This window comes from Parasteatoda tepidariorum, chromosome 9, assembly GCF_982258835.1.
Source record: "Parasteatoda tepidariorum strain Cologne lab strain chromosome 9, Ptep-v5.0, whole genome shotgun sequence".
Lineage (NCBI taxonomy): Eukaryota > Metazoa > Arthropoda > Arachnida > Araneae > Theridiidae > Parasteatoda > Parasteatoda tepidariorum.
In genome coordinates this window covers 104,443,238-104,464,850 of record NC_141763.1, presented here as the reverse complement: position 1 = coordinate 104,464,850, position 21,613 = coordinate 104,443,238, and the positions used below count along the sequence as shown (strand labels likewise).

General features: G+C 28.4%; 1 long non-coding RNA gene across 1 annotated transcript; it reads left to right on the top strand.

The window, feature by feature from the left end:
* Window positions 1-10,943: 10,943 nt before the first annotated feature.
* On the top strand, window positions 10,944-12,295 carry LOC147805188 (uncharacterized). Its single transcript, XR_015429473.1, has 2 exons — window positions 10,944-11,141; window positions 12,150-12,295. It is a non-coding gene; the product is annotated as an uncharacterized LOC147805188 (long non-coding RNA).
* The last annotated feature ends 9,318 nt before the right edge of the window (window positions 12,296-21,613 follow it).

Here is a 21,613-nt window from a genome sequence, read left to right as displayed (position 1 = left end):
CCAAATGTGGGGAGCCACTATGTATGGATAGCACACTAATAATTATTCTATATTATTCTTCATACTTTATTAATGATTAATACTTAAAAGCTATTTTGTTTTTTGAGCTTTGGCAGCCTTTTTTTCCGAGTTCCAACCGCTGTTTTCAGTGAAACAAATCTTTCAGATTCCGGTAAAAATGTCGTCGATTCCGACCCCTTGTGAAGATTGCTTGAGAAAATAGACTTAACTCTTTTTATGTAAATCGCGCAAGAAATATTACTTGTTTTTCTTTTCCTTATTTTAATCAAATAATCATATCTTAAATGGTTCATTTATAATAAATATGGAAGGCAAAAAAAAGTAGTCATTGTTCATAATCAGACAAACAAATATGCTTATTTTGATCACTGCGCCCCTGTTTTAAAACATTTAAACCATCATTTCTTGTATACCTGATATGGAACTTCGAAGTTCATGTTTATTTAATTCATTCCCAAAAGGCAACATTTTTTCTTAAATAAAAATACGCTCATATTGACTATTTATAAACTCATTTTTTGCTTGATTTATGAAATATAAAAATGGATTCTGAAATATAAATCAAAAACTCATTATTTATGTAAGCAATTGTTTCCAAACTCATAACCCTTTCTATACAAAAGTTAGCACGCCATTTTTATGATTTTTTTCCCTTCGTTAATAAATCAATGTTATGGTTTTACGGTAACATACATGAGAGACTTCTAATAAAAACATATTAAATATATATTAAGTGAAAATTTAACATGTGTTGCTGTTTTTTTTTAATAAGATTGGTGGCAATAGCTTTAATACATTATTTAGATCTTTTCGATATTTAAAATAGATATTTCTTTAGAATTGAAGAAGATTATTTATCAATTACCATAAAGGCGAAGAAAAAAGTTTATGAACTATCTTAAAGATCAAAGAAATTGTTTATCAATTTTCTTACAGACAGAAAGAATTTTTTTTCAAATATTTTAAAGAAAAAAATTGTATATCAATGATCTGAAAGGTGAAGAAAATTGTTTATTAATTATCTTAAAGGAGAATAAAATCGATGATCAATTGTTTTAAAGGTAAATTAAATTGTTTAAAAATTGCTTTAAGAGCTGTAAAAATTGTTTATCAAGTTTTTTAAAGAATAAAAAATTTATTTTATCAATGGTCTTAAAAACGAAGATAGTTATTTATCAAGTATCTTAGGTATAATCTTACAGTCAAAGATATCTGTTTAGCGGTTTTTTCTTACAGATGAGGAATGTTTATCAATCAGTAAAAGATCAAATAATTATTTATCAATTATCTTATAGGAGAATAAAATTGTTAATCACATTATTTTAAAGGTAAAGATGAATAAAATTATTCATCTATTATTTCAAAGGGGACGAAAATTGTTTTTTTTCAGCTATTTTAAAGAGGGAATAAAATCAATTATTGCTTTCAATAGAGATAATTAGAAAGCGTAGTGGACAACAGGCATTCTGGAAATGGCTTAAAATTTGGATTCAAAAGCGTATTTTAATTTATGTGTAGATTATTTTAAATACTGTTTCAATCAATGCTTGTATAGATAAAGATCACTGATTTTTGTCTTTTTAAATGTTAAATAACTTTTTCCGATATATCATTAATTTTTTACTTAAAACATTTTCCATCTAAAATCTTTCTTTGAAAATAAAATAAAGGTCAGTGATACTTTTAAGTAGTTAAATTGTCTGTATTTTATTTCATTGTTTTCTATGTAGTAACGATGTCCGAATGTTACAGCAATGTTTATCATAATTTTTCCGAAAGAAAAATATTGTTCGAAACTTAAGGTGGAATATCATATCTGTTTAAATTATTTCTCGGGAAAAGTATTCTAGTTTGTTAGTTTGTCTTTTAAATTAATACTTCAGCTCCTTAACACTTTTTAAATAAAACGTAAATTAAATACTACAAAAATGTTATGAAAAACTGTTCTTCACCTGAAATTTTATTTGAATAGACAGTTTTTACGAAACATGCCAAAATTGAAATCCGTTCTCTAAAATAAGGTTTGAATTTATTCAAAAATTACTAAATCAAAAGTGGTTTTTTGATTTAATAATTTGATTTATTTACCATTCTTTTTATTTACCATTTTTTTCATTATTTATATTTTTTGCATTTTTAGTAAGAGTTTGTGAAAGAAATTATGCTAAGAGTACATTCAGGCAAAAATCACCATACTTGTTTGGTAAAGATATTTCTGGTGAGCGAAACCATAATTTTATGAATTGAACTAAAATATACGGTTTTTGGACCATTCATATGGTAATTTAATCTTTGTTACGGTTTACTGGAAATTCTGCTTTTTAAAATTATATTTCTTATTACAATACATTTAGTAATAATTACTAAATGTATCAAAAGTGAATGTAACCAATAACTGGTTTTTATGTTTCTCTAAAGTACCATGAAAAAATTACAAAATTACATGCTTCAGAGCGGTTAACGTAACAGCAATACTGCCAGTTAAACAACCATAAATTATTGGAATCTCCATTGCCGTGAGATGTCTTTCGGCCAAATGCTGATAAACGTAGAAGTAGTGAGTTCAATTTAATTGCGTTGTTTCATGTTACATGTTCCGCAATTTCACAAGCAAGTATTTGGATTAAACACTCTGTATATGTATTTATTTATTTATTTATTGTTACACATCCATGGTTACGCTTTAATTCCACTACTTTCATCTTAAATAGCTTTTGGCGGAAAACGAGACTGGTGGAGAGAAAAAAAAATCATTACTATTTTAGTAATTTATTCATTTTTTTATTATCACAAATACACATGCATGCTTTTGTGCTCATTACATACACCCTTAATGAGCCCTACTCACTTTTTAGAAAATATTGCTCAATTTAGAGAAAAACATTACAAAGATGCATCGATTACAACGTGTAGATAGTTGGTTCGAATTTCACCATGTCCCAAACTGTCTCTATCATGTGCTATCTGTATATCGACTTAACAAGGGCTTATTTGCCGAGCTTCATAATGAGCACAGAAGCCTGCTTATGTGTTTTTTAAAAATCCAGGGTTTGGGGGGGATTTAAATTTGCTACCTCTATTCTTCCATTTTAGGATGTTGTGACAGCTCTGTTGTAGTAATTATATTAACCCTGATGTAGTATTTATATCATAACATTTAAGCTACTCATTTATTTCAGCCTTGTACAAACATTTGTAAATTTACAAATGCACATTTTCATGATTTTAAATGTTGGTTGATGTTAGCATAAAGCTTACATAGGGGAGAAAAACAATAAATAACAGACGAGAAACAAATCTTAAAAGTGTTTGCTAAATAAAATATAGGTTAACAGAAGGGACATTTTTGAGTCGAAGTATACCAGCACTGTTAAAACTACTGATTTTTGCTTAAAATTACTTAATTTTATCACATTTTCTACCAAACAGCATGCCAGAGATGCCAACTTGCTCCGGACAGCAAATATATATTTTAAACTGGTAGTTTATCAATTGTAATTCTTGGTTTAATAAATTCAATTTAGTGTATTTTTATCCACCACTATTTCAAAATAATTCGTAAGCTTATATAATTCACCACTTTACACCAACGAATAATTTAGAAAGAGTGGTGAATAAAAATTTACTGAATTGAATTTATTATATCAAGAATCACAATTGATAAACTACCACTTTAAAATATATATTTGCTGTCCGGAGCAAGTTGGTATCTCTGGCATGGTAATAAAAAACATATTTTATTGTTAATTTCTCCAAAAAGTTATTACCAAAGCGCTTCGCTAAGCATTACCTTGCTTTTTGATACTCTCTTAGAGACAGAAACACGGTTAATTTGACCATCTCCTGGTAGTTTTGACAATACTTTTTTCCTCTGCTTAATATCAAGCTTTCTAAATCTTCGAGTTATTTTTGAGAAGCAAAACAAAATGAAACCCTGTTTTCTGATGTTCCCATAAATCCAGAAACCTGGTAAATTTGACCATATTCAGTTTTTTTACCATGCGTTTTTTCTCTGTGTTATAGTCTAGAATAGTAAAAGTAGAATGGTAGAATTTTTAGATTATAATAAAAATTTATTACACATGTAATACATTAAAAATTACTAGCTTATGAAGCGAGTTGAAAGTAAAATGAATTTAAATTGTAAAACTTAAGTAAAAAAAAAAGAAAATTTTTATTTTAGTGTCTTGTTAAAATACATCAAGTGTTAGTTATAGTTAGAGAGTTACATGCCTATAGTTAAAGTAAAATAATAAAAAAAAACTGGAACAATAGTTTTGTAAATTATTTTTGCAATAGAAACAAAATTGGAATTGAGAAAGACATTTCTGATAAATTTTAAATAAATAAAAGAAAAAGTAATTAAGAATTAATCAAAATTCTTTCTGAATTTGAAGACTCAGAAACCAAGAAGCAAACACGAAAAAAGGAAAACAATAGTAAGATTAAACCCAAATAAAATCGAAAACGAATCTGATGAAAATTATTTTTTTTAATATTTATTAATTAGAATGAACAAAACATTTGTCGTCAGTATTGTGTAAATAAAACTAAACCAGAAAGGAAAAAAATTCACTCTAAACAAATATGGTTTCGCAGAAGAATCAAATATGAAAGATAAAATAAAAACTAATATTTTCTTTCAGTGATAGTAATAAAAAATATTTTTGTTTAATATTATGTTTGATGTAGAAAAAATAAATTTGAATTAGAAAAAACCAATCTCTTTCATAATTTTTTATGAACTTACTCACTAAAATAAAGTTTTTTTATTTATAAGTTGGAATAAATTGAAGGAATTTCAAAAGGACTCGTAAAAATATTTTAAATTGTTCTAGCATGTTATTTTTATCTTTTACGAAAAGTAATTTTATTTTTTTCATAAATTGAGAAAGAAAATCCTATACTTGTAAGCTTAGAAAAAAAATTTCTCTCGCAATTAAGAAGACCTTCGGCAATAACTTTGAAGAAAGAAATTATTCTGAATACTTTTCAGCATTAATTACTTGCTTTTAAACACGTGAGTGTTTGGAGAATGCCGACTAGGATCTTAATGTCTTGAGCCAGCGTATTGAACAACACTTATATAATTTTATAACTAAAAAAATAACATTTTAATATTTTCTTCTATTTGTGAGCATGCATTTATAAAGCGATTCTCCGTTTAAAATGTATAATGGGTCGGAGAGTTTAATGACGACGTAAAAATTATAAGAAAGATTAGAAATTCGACAGTTTTATGGCATGTAAATATGTCATTATTTGACTCAAAACGATTTTATTCCTTAAATAAAATGGGAAGATAGAAATATTCTAAAATATGCATCGTGTTAAAAATTAAAGTTTATCATATATATATATATTTTTTGTAATAATTAAAAATAACTGAAAAAGGGTAATCATTAATTGAATTTTTTAGAAATAATATTTCTTTCTTATAAGTCGAAAACGCGTTTTCTTTCATTATTTAAAGCTCGGGGTTATTTGCATATCATTTGGTTCTCTAATTGAAATATTTCATAACGGCATGAAATAATTACTGTCTGACTTTTTTTCTGAATTAAGATATTTCAAGTAAATCTTCAATTCCAAGCTCACTGAAAATAATATTGTTTAATTTCTTTTGCTGGTAGTTTTGGTGCTGTAAGTCGTTGTCAATTGCAGTGGAGGGAAAATCTGCTCGACTCCGATTAGTTAGTCAGATAAATAAAGTTTTTAATCTAATAAAAATTATTTAGGCAAATATTTATGGCTTCGAATGAATTTTATAACAATCATTTAAAATATTACTTATCACAAACTTAATGAATCACATTTTAGCATTTTTAAGCCTATGTTTGACTGGTCAAATGAAAAATAAAAACACAAGAAATTATTAGAACTGCGGGGAAAATGGATGACAATAAATGATTCATTAGTAACTTAACTTATAATTTTTAAATTACAAAACCAAATTTCTTTATCTAATTTGCCAAGTTGACATACGGATGAATTCAATATACAATTTGCAGTAGTTACCCAGTTTATGAAAATTCGTTATGCAATTTTCATAAGAAGTTTATATATGTGAGAGTGAATTGTTCACATCCAGTTCCTTTCTTGCAATAGTTTGCTCAAGATCAATATTACGTACAAATATATTTGTTAAAAAAATTTAGTATTTCAACTTCTTTGTTATATAATGTAATTTTAAATAAAGAACTTTTTACTCTAATCGTACTATGTACATAAAAATAGAAATATGAATGTTATGAAATTAACATTTAACAGGAATATGTTCGAAGTTAGCATTTACTTTGTCATAATATTTTAGGGGATTCTATAGAAATTTTAATTGGGTTTAAGTCGGAGCTCTCAGGAAAGTCCGGAATCGTAGTAGGTGCCAGAGTCGAACATTTTAATCACTGACCTTACAACTTTGATTCCAAGTTTTAAACATCATTGCCCGCAAAGGGAGAGTCTAATTCATGTAAACAGCGTATCTCATGACTCAACAATAATTCTGTGTACCTTTCACTAATTTGTTTTCAGTAGTAAGTGGTTGGCAGGGGACATTGTTAAAAAATGTAATTTCATAAAAATAAAAAAATAATTCATTTAAAATTTTAGTGGTTTTCGTGGTAGTGGTCAAATGGAAGCCTCGTTTGAATGGGCGATTGGTACCTTTCTATGCACGCCATTGTTTTCTATCATTATTTTTAGTTTCGACATTTCACCCATAACGACATTTTCGACACTTAAAAACCAAAATGATAAAGAGGATCTAATTCTCTGACTTTACCCATACAATTAATTTCTGATGAAATTGTATTCATTTCTATGGCAGAATCCAGTGGATGGGGGTGGAGGGAGCCGCGCATCTAAACGACACTGAAACTTTAAAATCAATTATTTTTGACAGGTAAAAATTTTGCTCGAGCGAGACTTGTCTCGAGATGTACTGAATAATAAAATATGATTTTTAAATTGATTCAATAAGTGAGTTTTAGGTTTGCAGGTAATAGGAAAGTAGTATGGAGATTTAGGAAAATAGTAAGAATATTTTTTGAAATATTTTTTTTTTACCATGAAATAATATTTTTTCTTGTGAAGGGGATATTTGCATAAAAAAATAAATTTAAAACTAGTTTTAGATTTTTGCCTCATCTAGTGCAGCACACATTTTCTTTCAGGGGCATCCAATCGATGAGCACACTCCTGGAATCCGCACACAACTGACTACACCCATAGCTTCCTGTACAGTAAAAAAAAGATATCACATAAAGATAATTTTGCACTAATGATTGAATTTTCACAAAATAAGGGCCAATCTTATTGGGCATTTATTTTGCGTCTCCTGCTTTTCGGGACCATTTATTATTTTTGATAACGTAAAATCTGAAATTCACCAAACTTGCAGCTGAATTGAAAGTTACATCTCTAATAAGATTTAAATGGTGTTGATCCACAATAACTTTATTAATTTTCATCCAATTTAATTAAATATTTAACAGTGCATGTTTTTTATGTAGTTTCTCTCACATCTAGGATACTTTTAATAGCTTTTATACCGTTTGATTAATTAAGAGATGAGCATTCATTGTTAAAGCAGTTTCATTCAATATATTGCCATTTATGCTAAAAATAACTAAAAAAAAACCTACGTGCAATGAAAACAACAATAATTGCCATTCTTCTAAATTTTTAGACAAATAGGACAAAAGCAGTTATGGGGCACCACAATATTTTAAAAAGAATATTTTATTCTGAAATTCATTTTTAACTATGGTACACGAATTCAGTGACCCTCTTAGTTTGCGCTTCTTCTTGCCCCCCTCCAGCTACGCCACTGACCTCCGGCACCTTATTCACATTCCTTTCAGGAAATGAAATGCTATTTTTATTCATGACTGTCTTAAGCCAAAAAGGAAAAAAAAATGATCAATGAAAAAAAATATAATAAAATGGCACAGCTTTGTAAAACCAAAAAACAAATTGAGATCTAATTTTTTTATGTTATAATAACTATCCAATGCATGCATTTGTCAAAGCGTATAAAAAATTAGGAATCATGCATTGATTTTACAGATTTTCATTAAGGTGAAGAAAATCTCGACCATTTAATAAGCTCAGAGTGTTCGCCTGATGAACCGGGTTCGAATCTCAGCGATGGCGGGTCGATACGAATTCCGCACCCGCCTCTCACCGACAACAGTGCTAACGTAAAATATTCTCAGTGGAAGACGGAGCATGGATTAGAATTCCTTTGCCGTCAGACTAACCGTGGGAGGTTTTCCTCACCGTGTAACGCAAATGGAGGTCAGTTCCGTAGAGAAGTCCTCCACGAAGGCAAAAATTTCACCCAATACTTCATCCAGGAGTTCCCTTGACTTTCGAATTGGGTTCAAAATAACAAGGCTACGGAGTTGAACATTGGTAATCGTAAACACAAAATTGGATCGGTTTTTCAACGACGGTTACAAAAAAAATTAAGCTTCGATAACCACAAGATAATGTATAAATATATACAGTTTAAAAGCAATGCTTGAAGTTAAAGAATTTTTTCTAAGGGCTCTGTCGTCACATGAAATAAAGGTTTTCAGGATTAATAAAATTGCATATCTTTAGCTAGCACTAATTATAAAAATGGCGCAAAACGCTACAATGAAGAAAAACCACGGTTTTGTGAAAATAGAAACGTTTGTGAGCTTAATTTTTGATACTCGAAAAGTTGCTCCAACGCTGCATCATCTTTCTTTTAAAAATGTGGGAAAAAATGAGAATCTTTCCTTAATTTTAATAATTTTCATCTAGGTGGAAAAATAATGCCAAACTAACGATTGTTCTTTCAAAAAAATTAATAATTTTTTTTAAATTTATAAACTATTTATCCGCTCAAAATCCTAGACAATTCTTAACACTTTAAAATCAGAGCTTTGCTTCAAGTATAAGACACTCGAATTATTTTTATTCTTTGTTTCCATTTAATTATTGGAAGGAAACATTTAGGGGCTCTTAAGCCCCTATAAAAAATTATTCTATTTTTAAGATTTGAAAAATAGAAAGACATGGTAGTCACGCGAAAATCCTATCGCGAGAGAAAAGATCTGGCGTCAGACAGGAAGCAATTTTTGAATTACACAATTCCAATGCGTCTGCAGTGTTTCTTCTTCATTGTTCATTTTAAAAAGAAGGAAGTGGCCTTGATGAAATCAGAATTGGTTTTTTATTTAATGGTTTTCATATAAATCTTCTTAACCCTTTCATGGCTCTAAAAAATAAAGATGGAGACTGATCCAGTTTGGCCTCAAACAAACAATACACTTATTTAAAGCTGCCTGATCGATTTCACTTTCAATTCAATTTGGACCGTTGAACGAGAATTTAATGTAAATAAATGTTCATTCAAATGTAAAATGATATTTTCGTTAATATGTAATATACATGGATTAATTTGAAGTTTATGGAAAGTAATTATTAATATTTTATATTTTTTTAAATGTAACAAAAGTTTTTATTCCAATACAGTTTCTGTTCTGTTTTTTTTTCTTCAGAAAATTACTACCTGAGAAATATTATTTGTATACGATTTCTGTATTACAATGAATGTAATTAATGAAATTTGGAGAAACTTTAGAACTGAATTTAATGTAAAAGGATATTTAGTCGAATGTATCTTGATTGCTTAGATAATTAATATACAAGGATTAATTTGAAGTTAGCTAAGAGTAATTATTAATATTTATGCTATTTTTAATTGTAGTATTGTATATTAATATATCTCAAGATCGATATCTTCTTAAAATCTTGTGATGAGTGAAAAAAATATTAACTAAAATAATGATGTGTTTTACTTTAAAAGTCTTTATATAATTACTAGTTAAAAAAAAGTATTATTTGGGTATGATTTTTATATAAATGTAATCCATGTCATTTTATATATATATATATATATCTATATATATAAAAATCTCTTGTCACAGTTTTAGTGGTTAAACTCCTCCTAAACGGCTTGACCGATTTTGATGAAATTTTATATGTATATTCAGTAGGTCTGAGAATAGGTTTATAACCAATTTTTTTTTTCATTTTTTGGACAGATTTAATATGTATTTTAAATATATCTTTATTTAAACGATTCCAAACTAGACATTGAAACATAATAAATCAAAAACAATAATCACGCACGTTGCAACAAGTCATATTAAACTCTAATACTTATGCTCACCCTTAAAAGAAGAGCATCAAATATATTTGCAAGTATCTGATTAAAGGCAGTGATATGGCAGTATTTCGAGTTGAAAATACCAATGTGACTGCTCTTCCTGTGAATAACAATGACGAAATAACGCTGTACCGAATTGGCCGGTACATCAGCTCCAATGAAGCTATTTAGCGTATCTTAAAATTCCCAATTCATGAACGGGATCCAACCGTTAGTCATTTAGCCATACCACATACGCATATACCACATACGCACACACTTACAATAAATAAGATATATTTTCATACTCTAGAAATAATTCATACGGCAAAACAACGTTTGCCGGGTCAGCTAGTATATATATATATATATATATATATATATATATATATATATATATATATATATATATATATATATATATATATATATATATATATATATATATACATAGAAAAAAGTAATATAGAATAAATAAATACAAGAAAACACAAAGAAAGTTAAGAAAAGCAATAAGTTTCATTTAATGCGCTTATGGCTATATCACACGAGAGAAAATATGTGCAACTGCAAGTGTAAGTGCAACTGCAAGTGAAATTTCTCCAAAAAACGCTCGTGTGATATAGAAATTACGGTTGCACGAAATATCTGCAACCGTTCAGGCAATTTCTTTCATGAACCAATCAGATCGTTTGCTTTTTATGACGTTTCAATTTTATGTGATGACATATACAAATGTAAATAAAAATGGCGGCGACGTTAGGAAGAGGATGATCGGATGAAATTTTTTTATAGATGAGACGGAACAAGTTTTTAGTTTAATAATAACATTTCCTTTAAAATGAAAGCATTAAAAATACTTTCGCACTATGAGATGACCATCTCAATGCAGTTGATGTACTACCATAACAGGAACCTGCACACGATTTTAGTATCGGTAAGTATAGTACATTATTTTTGCGATAAATTTTCTTTTAAAATATTTATTTATTTTAAGCTAATAAAATTAAAACTTATTATAATTTGTTCCGATCAAAGTTTTAATTACTTTAAATAGAAATAATTTCTATTTTTATATATGTAAAGAATTATACTGGCGAAAAGCTTTACTTTGAAATATTCGCCAAGCAACTCGCCAAACTTTGTTTCAGTATTATAACATAAAATATAATAATGATTATATTTCTTTATTTTTAAATTTTAATCTTTGTTTCTGTTGATTGTAAAAGCATGTGTCCGATTATTTGAAAGTTTTATAATTATTAGTGAAATAATTATTTTATTCTTCCCTAAGAATTCTTTTAATTTTTGAAAATCTCATTTTAAAACAAGTTAGAAAATATGTGTGGTAAATATTTAAATTGTTTCTCACAAAGTTACCCCATTTTCCAGTAATTATTGAAAAGTATTACAAGAAAGGTAGTATATTATATATAAAAAGTAATTATTAAAAATGCAAATTCCCAATCTCCTTGTCTGTTTCTACATTCATCCCTTCTATTTTTTTTTTGTATGATGATTTGCATAATATTTTGTTTATAATTATTCAAAGTTAACTAATGATACTTTACTTTTTATTTATACTTCACATTTATCTCTTGATACTTAGCTTTTCTATAATGACAGTAAGTATGTAAGTGTACCTTACTAATTTTTCAATATACTTACATTTTTAAGAGTCTTTGTTTATAAATACAATTTATTTTTCTTGAAACAAATTTCAATCCAAACATAAGAACTACAAAACTAAACACACCTGCCATCTTTCATTAGTGTATAGAATAATCTTAGAACTATAATCAAAATATCTGTCAAACTTAAAATAAGTTTAAAAGGGATACCTAAGGACTTAAATGATTTCAAATTAATGGCATTTAATCTTCCTTATTCTAATAATGTGTTGGTAAAATTTTATCATGAAAGTGATTTCTTTCTTTTATTTCAGATATTTCGTATAATCCTGTAAGGTTTATCTGGTAAAGAAGGAAAGAGATGTAATACTGTTTTTATGGAAGAAATTAAAAAATAAGAAATAAAAATGAATAATGTTCTAAATGTTTCACTTGACAATAAATGTTTTATTTTTTAAATTGATTCTTGTATTATTTAAAATGCAAAACAAAACACGTAAAGGGCTATAACAAAATAATATGATACATTAAAAGTATGTTCTTAATAAAATATTGTTTTTTTTTTATAGTTATAAATAAATTTTAATTTATATACTTTACATAATATAATATATATAAATAAATTTTAATTTATATACTTTATTATTACAATAAATTTGTCCCAAAATAAATCCTATAATTTTTAATTAAATTATCTTATACCAATAATGAATGATATAAATTTTACAATAATAAAATGTAAGTATGACATTGAAAATCCTCTTATATTTAAAAAGCAATTTTACTGAGAAAGTGGAAAAAATAATTTTCATAAAAGTGATATTCCTGATATGCAATGTGTAAATGAATAAAATTGATGATCTCTTCATGTAATGTAAATTAATTTGATGAAAATAAAATTCTGAGACATTGTAGTATAGACAAGTCTGATTATTATGTATTTTTTAGACTGAATTTAAAAAATAGAATTGATTTGATAGATCTAATAGTTTTGATGTTATAAATATTTTATGAGTGAAAGGTAATTCAAAAATTTATATTTCATACATTAAACCATCATTTCTTCTACAGAATTATTTCAAAGGACTATGTTTTTGAATTAAGCTTAAAAAATAAATTTGAAGAAATGCCTTACTTGATTAGATAGCAATGTCAGTTGCATAAAGTGGTATAAGTCATAAAATTGTCCTTTCTACACATTAAACTTTTTATAAATTTTCGAATTGTTAAACTATTAAATCAGACAGCTTGTTTTTATTCTCATTCGATTTAGTGTTTACATAGATAATGATACCGCACTTGCCTATCTAGCATGTTACATAGTAAATATATATAAATAAACTATGCTTTTACAGGGTGCGAAGCCAAATTTTTCAACAAAAAATAAGCAACTTTTAAGAACATTTTAGGCACTCAAAAAATATTTTAAAGCTCTAGGTAAATTGACAAAATGCAAAATAATTCTCAGACTTTACATGATCATGATAAAATAACTAGAATTTGACAAAGAACTGTTTTCTTGATTATATTAGCCATTAAAAAAATGATCAAGAGATTTTTCGGTTCGATTTCAGAGGGTGGAAAATAAAGCCTGAAATTGAGAATATCTTGCAAAATACAGCATGAGAGAGCAAGAATCTCACCGAACCCAGCTCACTAGACGCACATGCGGACTCGCAAGTATTTCACCAAACCTGTAAAATGATTGGCGTTTTCATACGCTATGGACTGACGGTACGCTGAAATTGATCATGGTTGAATGAATTCTGCTGTTGTTGTTAATTTACGTCGCACTAGAGCTGCACAATGGGCTATTGGCGACGGTCTGGGAAACATCCCGGAGGATGATCCGAAGACATGCCATCACAATTTTGATCCTCTGCGGAGGGGATGGCACCCCCGCCTCGGTAGCCCGACGACCTGCGAGCGAAGTTGACCACTTTGCGGTAGCACAGTTTAACGAGGACCCATACCGCACACCCTCGGTCCCTACGCAGACTGATCCAAGTGGTCACCCACCCGCACACTGACCATAGCCAAAGATGCTTGACTTCGGTGATCTGCTGGGAACCGTGTCTTAACGATCAGTCCAGTGCGGGACGAATGAATTCTGAAAACGCGAAATAGAAAAATGTGAAAAGTACGTTTTTACATAATATGTGGCGAAAATCGACATTCCTTTTCATAAATCTCTTTTTCGAAAAAGGAAAATAAGGCACTTTTTAAAAACACTTATTAAGAAAAGCACCTTTAAGGGCCTTTAAAAAATGAAAATCAAAAATAAGCACCTTTAAGCACTTTTTAAAAACGCTACGCACCATGTTTTATACCTTAGTCACTCAAATCAAGATAAAAAAAATCGTCAAAATTCTAGATAGTATTTAAGTCCATCCCCCTTTCACCCCCTTATCCTTTTAGGGACACAACATAAAATTCATTGATATCTTAATATCATTTTATATTATGAGGTAGAAATCATAATCCTTTTTATACTATGCTACTTCACTTAAAAAGCACTTTTTAAAAATGCTACGCACCATGTTTTATACCTTAGTCACTCAAATCAAGATAAAAAAAATCGTCAAAATTCTAGATAGTATTTAAGTCCATCCCCCTTTCACCCCCTTATCCTTTTAGGGACACAACATGAAATTCATTGATATCTTAATATCATTTTATATTATGAGGTAGAAATCATAATCCTTTTTATACTATGCTACTTCACTTAAAAAGCACTTTTTAAAAATGCTACGCACCATGTTTTATACATTAGTCACTCAAATCAACGTAAAAAAATCGTCAAAATTCTAGATAGTATTTAAGTACATCCCCCTTTCACCCCCTTATCTTTTTAGGGACGCAGCATGAAATTCAATGATATCTTAATATTATCTCATATTATGAGGTAGAAATCATAATCCTTTTTATACTATGCTACTTCACTAATGGGGAAATAAAGTTTTCAGAATTTTAATTTCCTGCTGAAGAAAAGACTTAACACAAATACAAATGTAAAAAATTAAATCAAAATCAATCAATATTCAACAGCATCTTTACGAACATCGTTGAGAAACTATGATATAATAGAATCATATGATAAAATTAAATATGAGCCAAAAGTAAAGATAAATAACAAAATATGGTAACCCAATTTCATGCAACCGTTCAGGCAATTAAGCAACCCTTTCGGCAACTCCGAACGGAGGAATTTCACTTACAGTTGCACTTACACTTGCAGTTACACTTGCAGTTGCACATATTTTTCTCTCGTGTGATAGAGGCATAAAGCTGCAAGTAAACAGAACTCATTAGATATGTTCAAAATGAAGAATAGAACAAAGAAAAATAATAGACAAATGAAAAAAAAAAGGGGGGGGGGAATAATAAGTAAAAAAATAACAAACAACAGTTTAAAAAAAAAAAAAAAAAAAAAAGGTGAAATTTTATTTAAAAAACCGGAAAAAGTATATACCGGAAAGATTATATCTTTTTTTTCCAGTTTCTTAAATAAAATTTAACTTTTTTTTTTTTTTTTTTTTTAAAACTGTTGTTTGTTATTCTTTTACTTATTATCCCCCCCTTTTTTTTTCATTTGTCTATTACTTTTCTTTGTTTTATTCTTCATTTTGAACATATATATATATATATATATATACAACAAAATAAATAAATACAAGAAAACACGAAGAAAGCTAAAAACATTAAGTTTCATTTATTACGCATAAGCTGCAAGTAAACAGAATGAAGATAAAACAAAGGAAAATTAAAGGCATACACAAAAGGGGGGGGGGGGGAATAATAATGAAAAAAATAACAAGCAATTGATAAAAAAAAAAGAAGGATGAAATTTTTTAAAAAAGACCGGAAAATAAAAGATATAATCTTTTCATCAGCCCACACGATTATATCCGCAAAAAAGAGTGCTTTCTGATATTGTATCAATATAGCCAAAGCAAAATATATTAATACAATAGTGTGAGGAGCACTCAAAAAAATTTTTTTACTAAAATTACAACAAATAAAATAGAACACAATAAGTAAAAATAGCACGTAAAAACAGAAAATAAAAGAAAATAAAAAGAAAAAACAGTATAAAGCAAAACAGAAACAATAAAGCGAGTAGCGAAATCAAATGTATTTACATGAACGGGAAATTTTTCAAGAATGATTTAAAAATACTTTCGCAACAAGATTGCCAAATTAATATGAAGCAAAAGCGCTAATTGAGTGTAACTAGAGGAATTTCAAGTAATTAGTTTATTAATATTAAAATTAAAATCATTTCTTTTATCGTATAAATCAACAAAGCAGATATTTTCAACTTTCATAATATCCAAATCCAGAAAATTGAATTTAATATTATCATCATGATTACGAAGCAAGATTAATTCCTCAGGGTGAATATCATTTAATAAAATAGTATAATCTTGAAAATTAAAGATAATTAAGTCATCAATATATCTAAAAACAAATTTAGTACTAAGAGTATAATTTTTTTCACAATAATGCAAAAATAGGTTAGCTAAGAGAGATGAATAATTGGTTCCTTGTGGTATTCCATGAATTTAACTATATTCCATGAATAATTTCAGCAAGAATTCAACTATTCTGTTTTTAGCCACATATTCAAATTCATATCAAGATCTTATAATTATAAAATTTTGCTGTGTAGTATGTTATCTAAAAGTAATGAAGGGATAAACTATGTATCTATTATTTGAGAATGAAGTTTTCAAACAAGAATTATTTGAGAATGAAGTTTTCAAACATTTTATAATTCTCCGGATTTATAAATCAGGTAAGTGTAATGATTTTTACAATAAAAAATTTGCATGTAAATATTTTTTTTTCTCATTTGATGATAGTTCTCTACAGAATGGTTTTTTACGTCTGATTAAGAACTATAAGAATAAAAAGAGAAATAATATGGAAGTTTTTTATTTCAATATGAGGAACTTTTAAAATTCGTTTTTTTATCCTAAGAATTCTTTATTTTACGTTTTTTAGTTTATAATTTTTTGATAAAAATTGTTGTTAAAAGAATTGTTTTGAAAAATTAAATGGTATAACATTATGTGTTCATGCATACTTCTTGCTTATTCTAATGTTTGAAGTAATATGATTCAAAAAAGTATGGATTAAAAATTTGGTACTTACGTATTAACGCCACCGCAACTACAGATTTGGCTCTTTTTAAGTGCTACCAATCTATACCTAAAATTCTTGCGACAAATCATAAAATAGAACACTTTATTTAAAATCAAATTAGTTTATCGGATTTCGGTGGACAATGGGAAAAATATTTCGCTCCTGAAAAAATAAAATTGCATCCTGTTCTATTTTTGGCAAATCCCAAAGACGCATTTTCGTAGCACTAAAAAATGGTAACAAAAATCGAAGAAAAAATCATTTTGGAATTCTTCTGATTTATAAAGCAGGTAAGTGTTAATTTTTATAAAATAAAATCTTTTACTTTTAAATTTTTTTTTTCTTATTTGATGATAGTTTTCTATAGAATGGTTTTCTACGTCCGATTATGAATCAGAAAAGAAAAAAACATGAAAGTTGTTTATTTTAATATAAGGTATTCTTAGAATTGGTTTTTTCTTTCTTGTTTTGTATCGTAAGCATTCTTTATTTTGCGTTTTTTAGTTTCTAAATAATGATTTTTATAAATTTTTTGATAATAGTTGTTGCCAAAAAACTTTTTTTACAAAATTAAATTATATAAAATTATGAAGCTTATGTATACTTTTTGCTTATTTTAATGTTTGAAGTAATATGATACTTAAACCTATGGAATGTAAAGTTTAAATAGGCCTTTCAGGTTATATCATTAAATTTAGTAAAACTATTTCTCAGGCATTAGGTTTTAACTCCAATAAGAGGAAGAAACATATTTTTCTCTGCTTATTTACAAATATTTTTCAGATGTGTTTTGGATGTTCCTTCTTTAAAAAAAAGAGATACCATCTTGTTTTCACTTTCATAAGAAAGGATATCAACCATTTTTCTTTTTTAAATTTAACAAGTCACAATAAAGAAGGAACGTTACAATGCTGTAGGCTACATTAAAGACGTCTCCCGAGCAACTGAATGACTGTTCATATAGAAATCGCAGGTATTCGTCTCATACAACAGCGCACCCTATAGTTCGTTGCGATCACGAATTGCGTCCTTTTTCCTTCTATTCAAAGAAAAAGTGTCCCACAGTGGACTTATCGTTAAGACACGGTTCCCAGCAGATCACCGAAGTCAAGCATCACTGGCTACGGTTAGTGTGCGGGTGGGTGACCACTTGGATCAGCCTGTGTATGGACCGAGGGTGTGCGGTATTGGTCCTCGTTAAACTGTTCTACCGTAAAGTGCTCGACTTTGTGTGCAGGTCGTCGGGCTACCGAAATGGGGGTGCCATTCCCTCTGCAGAGGATCAAAATAGTGATGGCATGTCTTCGGATCATCCTCAGGGATGTTTCCCAGACCGTCACCAATAGCCCATTGTGCAGCTCTAGTGCGACGTAAATGAACAACAGCAACATCAAACAAAAAGTAATTAAGTTAAAATAGAAGTTCAAAATATTACTCTTAAACTAAAAAATATGCATTATTTTCAAAAATTTTTATTATAATTAGAAATTTTTCTTAAAACTATTTTCAACTTACCTTTTTTATGAAAAAAAGTAACTTTACATATTAATTAAAATATTACTTAAAATTCCATCTACATTCGCGATAGCAACGCTCGAATTCGCCCTCTAACGGGAGCCTGATAATATCAGGCATTAATTTATTAAGTTTTCACTTTGTTCCATCAAAATCATTGGCAGAATCAGACGCCATTTTCTTAGCAGCAAATAAGAAGCAAAATTTCCCTAAGGAAAAGGCCGAAGAACTTGAAAAAACTCTCCAGAATATTGGTAAAAGGATCCAGTTTTCCCTCATTCATTTCCATATTGTTTTGGTTCTCACTAGCATAAAAATAATAAAAGTCATAAAAGTATTCGCGATCGCAACGCTCGAGTACGCCGTCTAGCGGGAGCCTGTAAATATCGGACATTAATTTATCACGTTTTCATTTAGTTCCATCAAAGTCATTGACTGAATCAGACGCCATTTTTTAGCAGCAAATAAGAAACAAAACTTCCCTAAGGAAAAGGCCGAAGAACTTGAAAAAAATCTCCAGAATATTAGTAAATCTTTCAGGAACAGAACACGCCAAACATTTGAAGAAAAATTCCTCAATAATTTTTAATTTCTATTATCAACAAACTTGCAACTGATGACTTCCGATTTCGGATACTGTTACAGATGTGTGTATAAAGGTAAAATGCATTTCTTCTGTCTTCAATTGATTACGAATTAAAGTGAAGTCAACATTGCTTTCGTCATTCCAGTGAATAAATATGAATTCAGAACATACAGAATTGTAATAGTTATAGAATATTCTTCTTCGTTATAGAATAGTATATATTTCTGTATCCATATAATTCGGAAAACAACAATAAAAAATTATCCAAGTTACTTCAAATAGTGCCATTTGTGCTGATTCTTAATTAATTTAAATCGTTTTCTTGGTAAGTTTTTTTTAATTTTGAAAGAATAAGTTCAACTAGAATTCTGCTTTTAGCTACATATTCAAATTCATATCAATTATAAAATTTTGCTGTGTAGTATGTTATCTAAAAGTAATGAAGGTATAAACTATGTATCTATTATTTGAGAATAAAGTTTTCAAACAAGGAACTTATCATTTTGGAATTCTCCGGGAATCACAAATCAGGTAAGTGCAATGATTTTTACAATAAAAAATTTGCTTGTAAATATTTTTTTTTTCATTTGATGATGGTTCTCTACAGAATGGTTTTTTACGTCTGATTAAGAACTGTAAGAATAATAAAAAAAGAAACAATATGAAAGTTTTTATTTCAATGTTAAGAATTCTTAAAATCGTTTTTTTTATCCTAAAAATTCTTTTTTTTCCGTTTTTTAGTTTATAATTTTTTGATAAAAATTGTTCTCAAAATACTTTTGAAAAATTAAATGGTATAACATTATGTGTTTATGTATACTTCTTGTATATTCCAATGTTTGAAATAATATGATTCAGAAAAGTATGGAATAAAAATTCGGTACATACGTATTAACGCCACCGCCGCTACAGATTTGGCGGTTTTTAAGTGCCGCCAATCTACACTTAAAGTTTTTGCGACAATTCATAAAATAAAACACTTTATTTAAAATCAAAATAGTTTATCGGATTTCGGTGGAAAATGAGCCGATGTAGAGTTTAGCATAGATTTAAAACATTCATATCGCCATATGAACTCTGATGAATAAGATTCCAAATGAAATAACATTTCCAAAACGTACGTTTACCAAGATAAAGTTTTATGTTGTGGGAATTGGTACATTTTCGTTCCTTCGGTAAAATATTTCCCTCCTGAAAAAATAAAATTGCATCTTGTTTTGTTTTTAGCAAATCCCAAGGCGAATATTCGTAGCACTAAAAATGGCGACAAAAAAGAATTGTTTTTTGTTTTTGTTTCGTCAGCATTCTTTATTTTACGTTTCTTAGTTTCTAAATAATGATTTTTATTGAAACTTGAAATTTTTTGATAAAAATTGTTGTCAAAAAACGTTGTTTGCAAAATTAAATTTCATAAAATTATGAGGCCTATGTATACTTTTTGTTCATTTTAATTTTTGAACTAATATGATTCTTAAAACTATAGAATGTAAAGTTTAAATGGGCCTTTCATGTTATATCATTAAATTTAGTAATACTATTACTCGGGTATTAGGTTTACATATTTATACTCTTATAAGAATATACATATTTTTTTCTGTTAATGTACAAATATTTTTCCGATGTGTTTTGGATGTTCCTTCTCTAATAAAAAGAGATACCATTTTGTTTCCGGTTGTACAAGAAAGAAGATCAAGCATTTTTCTTTTTTAAATTTAATAAGCCACATTAAAGAAGGAACGTTGCAATGCTACACGCTACATTAACGACGTCTCCAGAGTAACTGAATGACGGTTCATATAGAAATCGCAGGTATGCGTCTCATACAACAACGCCCCCTATAGTTCGTTGCGATCGCGAATTGTTTTTCTATAAATATTTTTTTAGTTTGTTTTGATACACATATAATTTAATAGGGTACTATTTTTTATTTTTAAATTTAGTGGATAACAATTGTAAAAAATGAGTGAAAACAATCCCACGGACAATGCGACGGATTTAAGGTTATGTCAAGGTACGGTTCTTGTGAATATCAATTGATTGTTAGGTTTTCTCTTTTGAAATTACATTATGACGCATTCACATACGTTATTAATACAAATACATTTTCCAGGGCGAGACGACGAGGCAAACTCAAGCACTTCCACTGGTTCAAGAGGTCCACGAGGGAAAAATGCACAGTATTACCGTGATTTCAGAGCACGGAAGCGAGCAGAGCAGGAAAAAGAGTCGTTGAATAGAACTAGTGATCCTTCTACGACTGCTGATTCTTCTACAATTAACGTCGCAGGTTGCGAAGTTTAACTTCTTCCGCGTGGAGGGACTCTACGCACTCCTTTTTTTTTACGCTTTTCAGTTTATAATTTTTTGATAAAAATTGTTGTTAAAGTAATTTTTTTGAAAATTAGATGGTATAACATTATGTGTTTATGTGTACTTCTTGCACATTCAAATGTTTGAAGTAATATGATCCAGAAAAGTATGGAATAAAAATTCGATACTTTACGTATTAAAGCCACCCCAACTACAAAT